At 37.0% G+C, this 12,430-nt stretch overlaps 1 pseudogene; it reads right to left on the reverse strand.

Moving 5' to 3' along the window:
• Positions 1–6,308: 6,308 nt before the first annotated feature.
• LOC112866069 (tRNA-splicing ligase complex subunit RTRAF-like) lies at positions 6,309–7,449 on the reverse strand (annotated as a pseudogene).
• Positions 7,450–12,430: the final 4,981 nt, after the last annotated feature.

The following is a 12,430-nucleotide window of genomic DNA, read 5'->3' on the forward strand; positions in this document are numbered from 1 at the left end:
ATATTGCCCAATATAGGTGATATATTCCGAGATTTTAAACTCCATAGGAAACTTACAGTAATAAGATTGCAACTACTTATTTTGTTATAGATTCTCTATGTTGAAAAATGATTTGAGAAGTATATATTTTCACAGAACAAATGAAATGTCATGATTTTATGGCATGGTATGATTTAATGAAATGTCTCTTAATCTTCCAGTTTCACACACTTCAATTGTGTTTAATGTTCCATATGCTATGTATATGTATGTGTGTATACTTCTGGGAGATGGTGACACAGTCTATACTACACTACTGCTTATGAGTTAGTACAACCTGGAAAGAATCAGAGTGGATAAATGTTATAGGAAGAGAAGACTTTGGTGGAGGGGTAGGGACAAAAAGGAGTGAGAAGGACAGAGTTCTATATAGAAGACACCTGGTTTAGGAGTGCTGATGTGAAAAAGAGTATAACCAGCCAGAAGGGCCTGAGTCCTTGATTACAGCTCCCCTTACAGACTGCAATGCATTGGCTATGCACCAGATCTGGTGTGGGGAGGGGCAGCTATCTCACATGATGCTTTCCAGGTAAAGCATTTGTAATTGCCTATACTCAAGCTTGAAAAGTGATACATAGGCTTTGGGCAAGGAGCTATACTTTTCATTTCCTGTCTTTGAAAATAAGAATATCAAATACCTGAAATACAATGGTGTCCTTACTCCGAGAACAGCTCTACATAAGGAAGTGGAGAAAGAGAAAATAGAAGTAAAAGAGTCCATGCATTTAGCTGTGTGGGTAGTGTCAGAGGTCTGTAAGCCCCTTTTGAGTGTTTCTCAGTAGAAGTTCAGAGAGAGAGAGAAAAAAAGGAAAAAGTAGTGTGAAAATGAATAAAGGAAACCTAATTCTAAATGGAGTTGGGAAACAATGAAAGGAGGGTTCTCACTTGGGTTCCACTTGTTGCCGCTTACTTTACATACCCTTTACATAACCCAACAGGGAGAAAGATTTTCCCCTTGCTCAGCAACAACCCAACCAATGAAAGACTGCCACAACTCAGCCAATGAAAAGCCACCCCAACCCGAACTCTCATTCTTCTCCAATGAAACTTTGGGCCAAACAGCCCCTCCCAGTGTCCTCCTTACCTCTATAAAAGCAAGCCCTCTTCTTCATTCTTTGGACTTGGCTATGGTTCTCCCTGGTTTGCATACCCCAAGTTGCAATTCCTCTCTTATTTCTGAATAAACTCATTTTTGTTGGTTAAATAACTGGTTATTTTGTTTTTAAGGTTGACAGTAGATAATCAAAACTTTGGGTAGTTTGGTATGTGGAGGAAAGATTATAGAACATTTTAGAAGTTTTTAACGTCACAGTATGGAAGTTTTTTTTACAGGGATGTTAGTGAAAAATTCCATGTCTTGGGGCGCCTGGGTGGCGCAGTGGGTTAAGCGTCCGACTTCAGCCAGGTCACGATCTTGCGGTCCGTGAGTTTGAGCCCCGCGTCAGGCTCTGGGCTGATGGCTCAGAGCCTGGAGCCTGTTTCCGATTCTGTGTCTCCCTCTCTCTCTGTCCCTCCCCCGTTCATGCTCTGTCTCTCTCTGTCCCAAAAATAAATAAACGTTGAAAAAATTCCATGTCTTGATTAAGAACTGTTTGAGGCTCTCCAGTTCTAACATTCACCCTTGAGACTGACAATTGAAAAGGCAACGAATAGACATTTTCTGAAAAGGAAACTGGCATCATTAGAGCTGTGGTTTAGGAACTGGCCATTTTCAGAATAGTTTGAAGGTAAAGAAACAGGAAACAGGGAAACCATTTAGAATGCTACATGTATAGTTCAGGTAAAGATGAGGTTGACCTGAAGCAGAGTGATTGAAATGGAAATGCAGGGCAGTGTACACACAGGTACAAGTTGTATTTCATAATTTGATGTATATGTTTTGATAATTTAATCGGTCCAACAATGAAAGATAAACAACACAATAAGAGATCTGGTTTTAGATACTTCAGTTGGTTTCCTGATTCTAACATTTACTAGGTATGTGACCATGAATAAGTCTCACACTTTTTTTTTCTTTAGTCTTAGTTTCCTTATCAATAAAAGGGATGATTATAAATAACAACTGCTAGATTTATGTGAAGTTTAAATGCATCATAAGAAGGGTGCCTAGGTGGCTCAGTCGGTTGAGTGTCTGACTCTTGATTGTGGCTCAGGTCATGATCTCACGGTTCATGAGATTGTGTCCCATGTTGGGCTCTGTACTGACAGCCCAGAGCCTGCTTGAGATTTCTCTCCCTCTCTGCCCCTCCCATGCAAGCCTGCCTTTTCTCTCTCCTCTGTCTCTCTCTCAAAATAAATAAATGAACGTTTGAAAGAAAAAAGGTAAATGCATCATAAAAAAGGCTTAGAAATGGTAGTGTGTGTGTGATGTGCTGTATAGGTATGGATATTTCAATGAGATTATTGATCATATTTTTAAGGAAATGTTATTCTTTTTAGAATTTTGAGTTTTGCACAATATCAAAACAATCATAGGATGATGGATCATGAAATTTTATGCATTGTACATCTTGCAGCCAAATCACAAATGATGGGACTCAGATCTTCAAGTTCAGATTATACTTATTAGGCATACTTCTTAGTATTTAAATATATGCTTTGTGCTTACAAAACATTCTGACAAATCACATCCTAAATTGTGCAATACTAAGCTGATTTAATATGAAAATAGCCAATTACAGATGAAGATATAAAAATGCAAATGCATTCAAAATAAGTATTGAGCATTGAATGCTACTAAAAAGTTATTTTGCCCAGGAGCACATCCTTGTATTAAGAAAATTGGACTTTAAAACTGTTGCACATATTGCATTGATCTGCTGACCTATAGGAATTATCCTGCTATGTAAATTGGGAACACGTAACCATGTTGTATAAGTAAATGCGACATGCTATTGAAACGGGCAATGGGTGAGGCTTCACATTTCCTAGACTTGCTGAGTGGAGCACTTCATGAATTGTAGAACTGTGTTGAGAAAAGGCATGCTAATGAGTTATGAAGATGCAGCAAGCTTAATATCATGTTATTTCTATCCTTAAAATTCCAGGACAGCAGAGGTGTTCTCTACTAAATGTTATTAATGAAAGACATTCTCCTTGGTATTATTATATATGTGCTTTGCAACTGCACCAGCTAAAGGAATAATTTGAACAACACACTACAGAGCCAGGAACATAAGTTGTTTTCTTAATTTTTTTACTTTTTATTTATTTTTAGACACAGTTTGGAATTACTTGTGGCAAGAAGTTTACATGCATTTTTCTCATTTAATCCTAACAACATCTCCACCAGGTAGAGATCATTACTATCCTCCATTTACAAATGAGATAACAAAGGTAAAAAGAAAAAAAGAAAAGAAAGAAAGAACAAGTAGCTTCTACAAGCTAGTGTAGCAGAGCCAAGATTCCAAACCCAGCCTTTAGCATGAAATCCTCTGCTCGTGACACCACACCGTTACCAGTAGGCAACGTGCCATTAACATAGAGGGAAACCATCCATAAGCTGTATAATATGGTGCAAGAATCTTTGGGACATCACAGCTTTTCTATGAAATAGAATAGCATAGGGCAATATAACATTAACAGCATTATTATGTCTCCACAAATGAGAAAAAAAGGTTTTAAGGAAAAAAAATAACCCAAATACTTTCACCAAATCTCTTATTTTTATTTATTTACTTATTTTTTTTGGTCTCACGCATCATTTAATCTGAATATTATAGGCTCTTCATCTTCAAATATAAGTGATAATGTTACAGAACAAGCAACGAACTCAACAATTTAAAAACAAAGTTTATATGGTGTTAATTGCTGGCAGTGGTCCTTCCAATCTGTTTTATTTTTAAAGGTCATTCCCTGCCCCCATTCAGTAGACGTGCACCATGCCAGAGAGGAATGTCCAAAACAGGACATAGGTGAAAAGGCTTCCAGTGAGACCTCAAGACAGGTTTCTGTGATTTAAAATATTTGTTCTACCTTCTTCCCACTTTGAGAATTAAGAGCAGGGAGGAAAGGATGGAGGCAAGCAGGTAGAAGATGAAGCCATGGAGGCTGGTGAGGCCAAGGCTATGGGCTGTGGTCTCCTGACAGCTGAGGTCCAGTGGTAATCCAGTACGGCCACATTGCCTCACACAGCTGTGTGAGGGAAGGGACAGAACTTAGAGGTGAATGAATCTGTAATATTGCACATAGATAACTCAGGATTTTATAATACCTCATTTATACCTCCACCCAGTGGGAATGAGGTGAGGAGTCTAAAACTCTAGAAGGGGGAGTGGAGAAGAGAGGACATGAGTAGAAAGAGCCAAAGTGGAAAAAGGTTGATAAAACAACACTGTACAAAGAGTACACTGATTGTTCTTTCTCTCTGGAGACCCTAGAGTGCTGATACCTTTAACGAACAGCAATTTTTTTCTTTCAAATTTTTATTTAAATTCTAGTTAGTAAACATACAGTGCAATGTTGGTTTCAGGAGTAGAATTGAGTGATTCACCACTGACATACAACATCCAGTGCTCATCATAACAAGTGCCCTTCTTAATACCCATCACCCATCTAGCCCATAATGAGTAGTAATCTCAGTATATATCTTTCAAATACAGAAGAGATTGTTTGACATAACACTATTTAAAATCACTGTAAAGGACTGTGAGAATAACTGATCCACATTTTACAACTACAGTCAATGCAAACATGTATTTTATGTATGTTCCTCATGAGAGAGTTAGTATAAGATGCTTTCTCATGAGGAAATTGGTGAAACCCTATGTAGTATAGCAAAGGCAAATGGATGGGAGGTGATAACATCCAGAATCTTCCCTCTAAAATTTGTCCTAATTCTAAGTTATCCATTACTTGCCTGGCTTTTACATTACTTTACTAGGAAGTGGCTATTTTTTGTAATGTAACCTCAACTCTTATCAAGACACCCCAATTTCTTTGTAACAGCTCATCAAGTATATGTATTGTTCTACTTATTCTGGCCTATATGAGATGCTGTACAGTTTTGTGTAAGGCTGAAACTTAGGAAGGTTTTCCCTGAAAATACCTGTAGTTGCCGCCTGGAGTGTCTCATCCATAGTCCCCCAGAGTTAGAGTTGTAATAAAAGACTTTTAGCAGGGATTTAGAAGTACCATAAACTGTGCAAAAATGATGTATTCTATTAACTTTATGTGTTATCAGTATACTGTCTCTTCCCTGCTACAACAACCTAGGATTTGGTTTATAATTATGTTTTGTACATTCATTTGAACAGTAATAATTGTAAATCAAAATAATTAGTAAGTCAGATTTCAATGTGTTTCTTTAAAAACACTTTAGTATAAGTTGTGTAATATATATGTATGTGTTAGCTCCAATCTGTTCTTCGGGGCAATTACTTAATATTTGAAGCTCTTTAATCAGTTATTCATCTTCCAGGGCAGCATACTAAAACTCTTCAATTTGGAATAAATGGTCTTAAGTTGACTTTTCCTTAATTACTAAATGACATTAGAAATTCTATAACTTTCTGTGTAGAAATTTCTGGTAGACAAGGTATGTGGATTGTTTATAAAGATTCTGTAGGCACCTTTGCCAAAAATATCCAAATAACTCCCTGTGTACTAGAGTGGAGCTCTTAGGTTTGAGCTCAAAGTTGATTCTGTGTATCCATACCTTAGAGATAATTCCTCCCTGATAAGACCAGTAAATTTGCTAAACTTGCCATTACAGTGTGTTGCATCTGCCTAAAAGGACTATTCAAAGGACTTTTCAATGTTCTGTAAGAAAGAACACTGAGATTTAACCTGCTTTACCAAAAGAGGATGTGTAACTTCTGTGCATATACATTTGAATACGTGTGTATACCTTCTCACCAATAAATGTCTCCATGTGCAACAAAATTTAGGCTGAAATATAAATCTTGTTAAAATGTACCATATGGTAGTGAGTCTGTGTTGACAAAGAAATATAATCATAAGAAGTCAAATGTCCACAAAAAAGTACCCAACACTTGTGAAAATGAAATTGGCTTAGTTCGGATCATGACAGTAACAGCTATGATAGCTAGCAAGTGATAAACAGGGACAAAATATTATCGACATCCACGAAGTGTTGTAAGGATTTATTGTGATAATCTATGTAGAGGGCTCAGAACAGTGTCTGCTTCATGGTAAGCCTCTATAGATGCAATCATTGTATAATTACATCCTTTTATGTATCTATGCTATACTATTTTATGTATATATGTATATATTTTACTATTTTGTAACATTATATTTTTTTCCACTTTCCTGAACTTTATTAAAGAAAAGGTGATGGTAGTAAATGTCCAGAACATAGTCAATTTTCTAGGATTCTTCCTTTGAAAATGTGACATTTGATTTCCAAACACAAGCCAGAGCGTACATGCTTCCCAATTATGCTAAGTAGGTGAGAAGCTGAAATCCTAAAATGTTCATCTTCCAACTTTTCCCAGTCTGTGTTCTGTCTTTGGATCAGCAATAATTGCCTGAACAGCTACGATGGCTTCATTAATTTTTGTCTGTAGCTCCCTGATCTCTCCCATATGGAACAATCCAAGATTTTTGAGCAGCTTCATTAAGAACTGCATTTCCTCTGTCAAACCCAAGAATATGTTTGTCTAAAGCAACAGGCAAATCCTCTTTTGTTTCATTTGTTTTAGCAGCTGCATCCTGCCTCAGGTACTCCTGGACCATAATGTGAATTGCCTTAAGCATTACCAGGTAATCATCATGACAGTGAATCTGACGGTTAGCCAAAGCCATTACAGGAGCCTTAAAATTGGGAGTATTTACATCCAAACCGATCAATGGCTCTGCATTTTTTGCTGCATTGTCAGCATGTTTTGTATTACCAGGTAGTAAGTCCTTGTATTTTCAGCATTATCTCAATGTTCAAGTCTAACAGCTAAACCAAGAAACCAGTCAGTGGCTTCCTGTTGATCTTGAATCTTGAAAAGACAGTTAACATCTCTGTAGTACTTTTTAAAGAACTTGGGCTGAGGGTTCCTGGGTGGCTCAGTGGTTAAGGATTGGACTTTTGGTTTCACCTCAGGTCATGATCTCAGGGTTTGTGAGTTCCAGACCCACATTGGGCTCTGTACTGACCACATGGAGCCTGCTTGGGATTCTCCCTCCCTCTCTCTGTGTCCCTCCCTTGTTCCTGTGCATGTGCGCTCCCTTTCTCACATTCTCTCCCTCTCTCAAAATACATGAATAAACATTAAAAAAAAAAAAAAAAGCCAGTCACTGCTGTGGATGTTTCTTTAATTACCTGTCTTCAATCTGGTAGTGTCTGATATTCTGGTCTTCAAGTCAGACAGTAAATTTTCTAAATTTTATTTCATTGCTACAATTGAAGCCATCAGGGTTGCAGTAGTTGAGGGCCATCAGCTTGCATCAGAACATAGTCCCCACTCTGGTCTCCCAGGCTGTGGCTGGGAGAAGAGAGGCCAGGAGAAGCGGGTGGCACAGGCACCGGTGATGCAACAAGAACTATTTTGTAACATTAAAAAAAAAAAAAAATAGTGTTTATTTATGAGAGAGAGAGAGACAGAGACAGAGCACGAGCAGGAGAGGGGCAGAGAGAGAGAGAGACACAGAATCCGAAGCAGGCTCCAGGCTCCGAGCTGTCAGCACAGAGCCCGACGCGGGGCTCAAACCCACAAACTGTGACATCATGACCTGAGCTGAAGTCGGATGCTTAACCAACTGAACCACCCAGGCACTCCTATTTTGTAACATTTTAAACATGATATTTCCAAAATGGTACCTTTAGTCCCTTTAGCCTTCATAATACTTATGTATTTAGTGAGTATGTAATGGTGCTGTAGTATACAATGTGTACTGCAACTGCTTCCAGTCAGTTTTCTTCCCTTTTAACAACAGATTAAACACATTTATGAACATCTCTGTGCGTTAACTGTTTTGAGTTCTGTTGAGTTACAAGCGTATAATAAAATGCACGGGGAAATGGTTTTCTGACTACTGCCATATAGTACTTTGTTGCTTTTTGAAAAATTTACACAACTTTACAATATCAGTAGTACTCTATCTACACTTCAGTTTTATTACAACTTTTTGCAATGGGTACTATAATTGTTGCTAGTTTTTTTTTTTTTAATTTTAATATTATAAATGTGAGGTTGTTTTAATAAACGATTCTTTGATAGGATAAATAGTGAATATATCCTTAGTGTGTGTAATGTTTGCCTTTATTCATTTTTAATTGAGTATATATTAGTGCTTAGTTACTAGTTGGTTACAAGAGTAAAAAAAAAAACAATTTAATTTGGCATTTTTGTTTACAGCACTAGTGCATCTATTAAGGTGGGTGGCACATCATTGCAAGACGGTTCCATATTTGATAGATGACTGGGATACAAAGAAGAAAACTCTCCAGAACTTGTGTAGGGTTTCCATGATGCTCCTTGTCCAGAGTTGCTTTATTGACTATGTTCAAAATGACTAATGAGATGAAAAAGGCAAAACTATGGAAAAGTAGCACTTGAAAGGAAAAAATCAAGAAACAAAATATGTTGCAGTTCCCTCAACATTGCATTTTAAAAGACAGATAGGCTATAATTCTCCTGAAATACATAAAATAAATAACAGATATTCACCTTAAAGCTTTGTCACTTGTGCTGTTTATAAGAAAATATACATCAAGGGACCAGGTAGTAAGAGTGAGTTATATGCAAAGAAGCAGAGAAAGGGATTCTGGCATAAAAAAATGAAGATAAATCTTGAATTATTAATCTTTTTGAATTTCCCAGTTATTTTCCAAGGCAGATGATTGCCGTAGTCATTAGACATTAGTACCATAATTGACAAATAGTATATTTAAGTCAAGAGTCTCCCTACCCATTTGACTACTCTACAGTGTAATTTAATTTGGTCATAATTAAGATGCCTCTCTCTGAAAATGTTTAAGTGATGAAGGAATGTTATGAAGGAGTGTAAATTCATGCAGGTAGCTCTCCTATCTGACTGATACAACACACGTACTGCAATCTACAGTTAGACTCCCTCACTGAAGCTGAAACTGACACACCTTCCTTGGGACTGGGGTACAGGGTCTCCCTGTACTATTTTTGTCCTTTATCTGAAGCGGATAATGAATGACCTTTTTTCTATCCTTGGGTTTATCAAATCAGATCCCCTTTTCAATTGAAGTATAACAGGTAAGGACATTTACAACCACGAGTAAATGAGTTTTATAGATAAAGGAATGTTTTTCAATGTTCTGTGTCTTAGGACAATTTCTGAGGCAGAAGGGGGATGCTCCACTATGTTACCACACACGTTCTTTTACTACACTGTCAATAGACATATCCAAGTCCAAATCACAACTCCATTAGTCTTGGTTATATATTTCCTCAGTTTTTCTGGATCTCGTGTTTAATTCCCCACATAATGAAATATAATAAAATACAACTTGGTATTATTGACAGGATTAAAATTAGTTCCCTCATGGAAATCTTCCAATAAAATGACTGGCCCAAAGAGAAAACGAACCCGGAAAATTCAAATCCCCTTCCTCTTCGTGTATATTCTAAAATACGTAGGTGGTGGTAGTGAGGTGGGCCTCCTGTGTATTCCAAGGACAGTTGCTGTCTGTGACTGAGAAGTCGAGAAACATGTAAAATATTTTCCTTAGTATAAAACTCATAGTTTGGGGTATTTTTTGACACTAACCACCTATTCATCAATTCTTAAATTCTCTGATTCTCTGATACTGAGTGTCCAACAATTCAATTCAGCTCAATTCTGATACTAAGTGCCCAGAGTCAGAGTCAGACCCCATGAGTTAAAAGGCTCAGTCCCATAAGACTGCTCTCACTTCAAGATGCTGGCTATAAATAGAAGTAGCCAGGCCACCCACACTGCTGACTACAAATTGAAGTTCCTGTAACCCCTTCCCTAGGTTCCATAATTTGTTAGAAAGACTCATAGAACACAGTGAAACACACATTTACTGGTTTATTATGAAGGATACAAGTCAGGCATAGTCATATGGAAGAGATGGTATGCAGGACAAGGTATGCAGGGGATGCAGGGAGCTTCTGTGCCACTCTTCCAGCATCTCGATGTGCTCACCACTCAGAAGGTCTCTGAACCCTGTTGTTACTATTTTTTTAAAGGAGGTTTCATTACATAACCATGCTTGATTGAATCAGTGGTGGCTGGTGATTAACGAAACTTCCAGTCCCTAATTTCTCTCCTCTCTCTGGAGGTCAGGGGAAGGGCTGAAAGTCCAACTCTTGGATCGTGCCTTCCTCTTTCTTGAGAGCAGCCCCCATCCTGAAGCTGTCTAGGGGCCCCACCTATCAGAGACCTGCCTCATTAGAACAAAAACTCTCTTTTCATCCAATCACTCAAAAAAGTTCAAAGGTTTTAGGAATTGTGTGGTAGGAACTGGGGATAAAGACCAAATATCTTTCCACAGTACCATACATCATATGTTTGGGCAGGAAGGAGATGTGCAGATGTGCTATATCCCTATACAGACTAAAGGGCAGAGATTCAGAGAAGGGAGCAAAGCCTGAGTTCCAATTCTCCCATTGGCAGGGTGTGTATACACACACACACACACACACACACACACACACACACACATATATCCTCTTGAGAATCTTTTTTGTTTCCTCTGTGTGTACACAGTTGCTAATATTCCTATTATTCCTGATCCACATGTCCTAGATATTTTATTTTCCTTCACCATTTACCTTCACTTCAGCTTGATTATGGAAATAAATTTATATGTCCCTGGCTTGTTAATCCTCTTAAATGATTGGTGGATAATTAACTCCGGTGATATACTAGTTAGCTAGAATTTAACTGCAGGTAAACATACTTTAGAAACAAAGATCAAACCCAGAAGTTAATTTCCTTATTAGGTAGCATTAAATACAAATCAATTCTTCCTTTTCACCAGTTCAATTTAATAAAAATCTTCATTTTACTTTGGCATTTGTGTCTTTCCATTTCCATGTTTTGAAAGGTTAGAAATAGCAATATTTCCCTGCTCAATATTTGCCATGAATATTTGCTATGAAGGCTATTTACTGCTTATAATCCAGTAAACAGAACAAAAACATTCACAAATTTCTGTCTAGTATTTATTAAATCTCTAGTTTGGAATGATGCTTCAAGATTTAACAAGATTTAACAATAAAAATCTGTAGATCACAGTCTCTATGGGTTAACATGATATTAAATATATTAAATATATTTTTTAAAGGTCACAATAGTTAAGTTTACTAGGAAATGATTTGAAACCAGAAATCACTGGTTGATATACTTAACTTTGAAGTAAACATTTTTTGTGTGTAATTTCAACAGATAACAGCTCACAGTGTCAGGAAAGACAGTGGAAAGAAAAATAAGGTTATGATGTTGAGAATCTTGTGAACAAATTTAGTATTTTAGGGTTTTTTTGGTCCTCTTAGATAATGATCTATGCCTATTTTAGAATATAAATAAAACTCTTAAAATTATAACCAAATTCTTTTTAAGACTTCAAAAACCAATATAACCTACAGAATATTTCAATTTAACCAAGGCAGAATCTTTTTTTTTTTTAGATTTACAATTTATATCTATTATGTCCAAAGAGGGGTATGTGTAAGGCAAAGCATCATTAAAGTTAGTATGTCTGGGTAATAAAAAGTTGCACAATGGATCTTAGGATAAGTATTGTAAGTGTAGACAGGTCAGGCTAAGAAAGATTTTAAAGAACATTGTGCTTGTCCTATAGGCAACAGAAACAAATGATAATTTTTTTTTAAGAAATATCATTCTTGTGGCCTGAATGACTGTCAAAGAGCATATCAGTTGGGATTCTATTAAAGTGGTGTATAATTTTCTAAACAATTGTTACCGCTCAACTATGTTTTGTTGAATTCTTTTACTCCTTAAAAATATTCCAGGCAGAGACTATATTTTTATCTTTATTGCATTAAAATCCAAAACTCCAATCTCATAGAAAATTGAAATTTGTCTTTCTCACTCTTCTCTATTGCTATAGGGCTTTGGCGATTTTACTTTTTTTTTTCTTTTTAGAGAGAGAGAGAGAGGGAGAGAGAGAGAGCACATGAACAGGGGAGAGGGGCAGAGGGAGAGAGAGAGAGAAAAAATATTAAGCAGGCTCCATGCTCAAGGCAGAGCCTGATGCAGGGCTTAATCCCAGAACCCTGGGATCATGACTTGAGCAGAAATTAAGAGTTAGATGTTCAACCAACTAAGCCACCCAGCTGCCCTGGGGGATTGTACATCTTATTTATTTTTTTCTAAGTAAACTCTCCATTTATTTTTCTAAGTAAACTCTGCACCCAACGTGGGGCTCAAATCCATGACCCTTTGATCAACAAGAGTCACATGCTCTAAT

The sequence above is a fragment of the Puma concolor genome, chromosome D1 (genome assembly GCF_028749965.1).
Source record: "Puma concolor isolate L17-30 chromosome D1, mPumCon1.1.hap2, whole genome shotgun sequence".
Classification (NCBI taxonomy): Eukaryota; Metazoa; Chordata; class Mammalia; order Carnivora; family Felidae; genus Puma; species Puma concolor.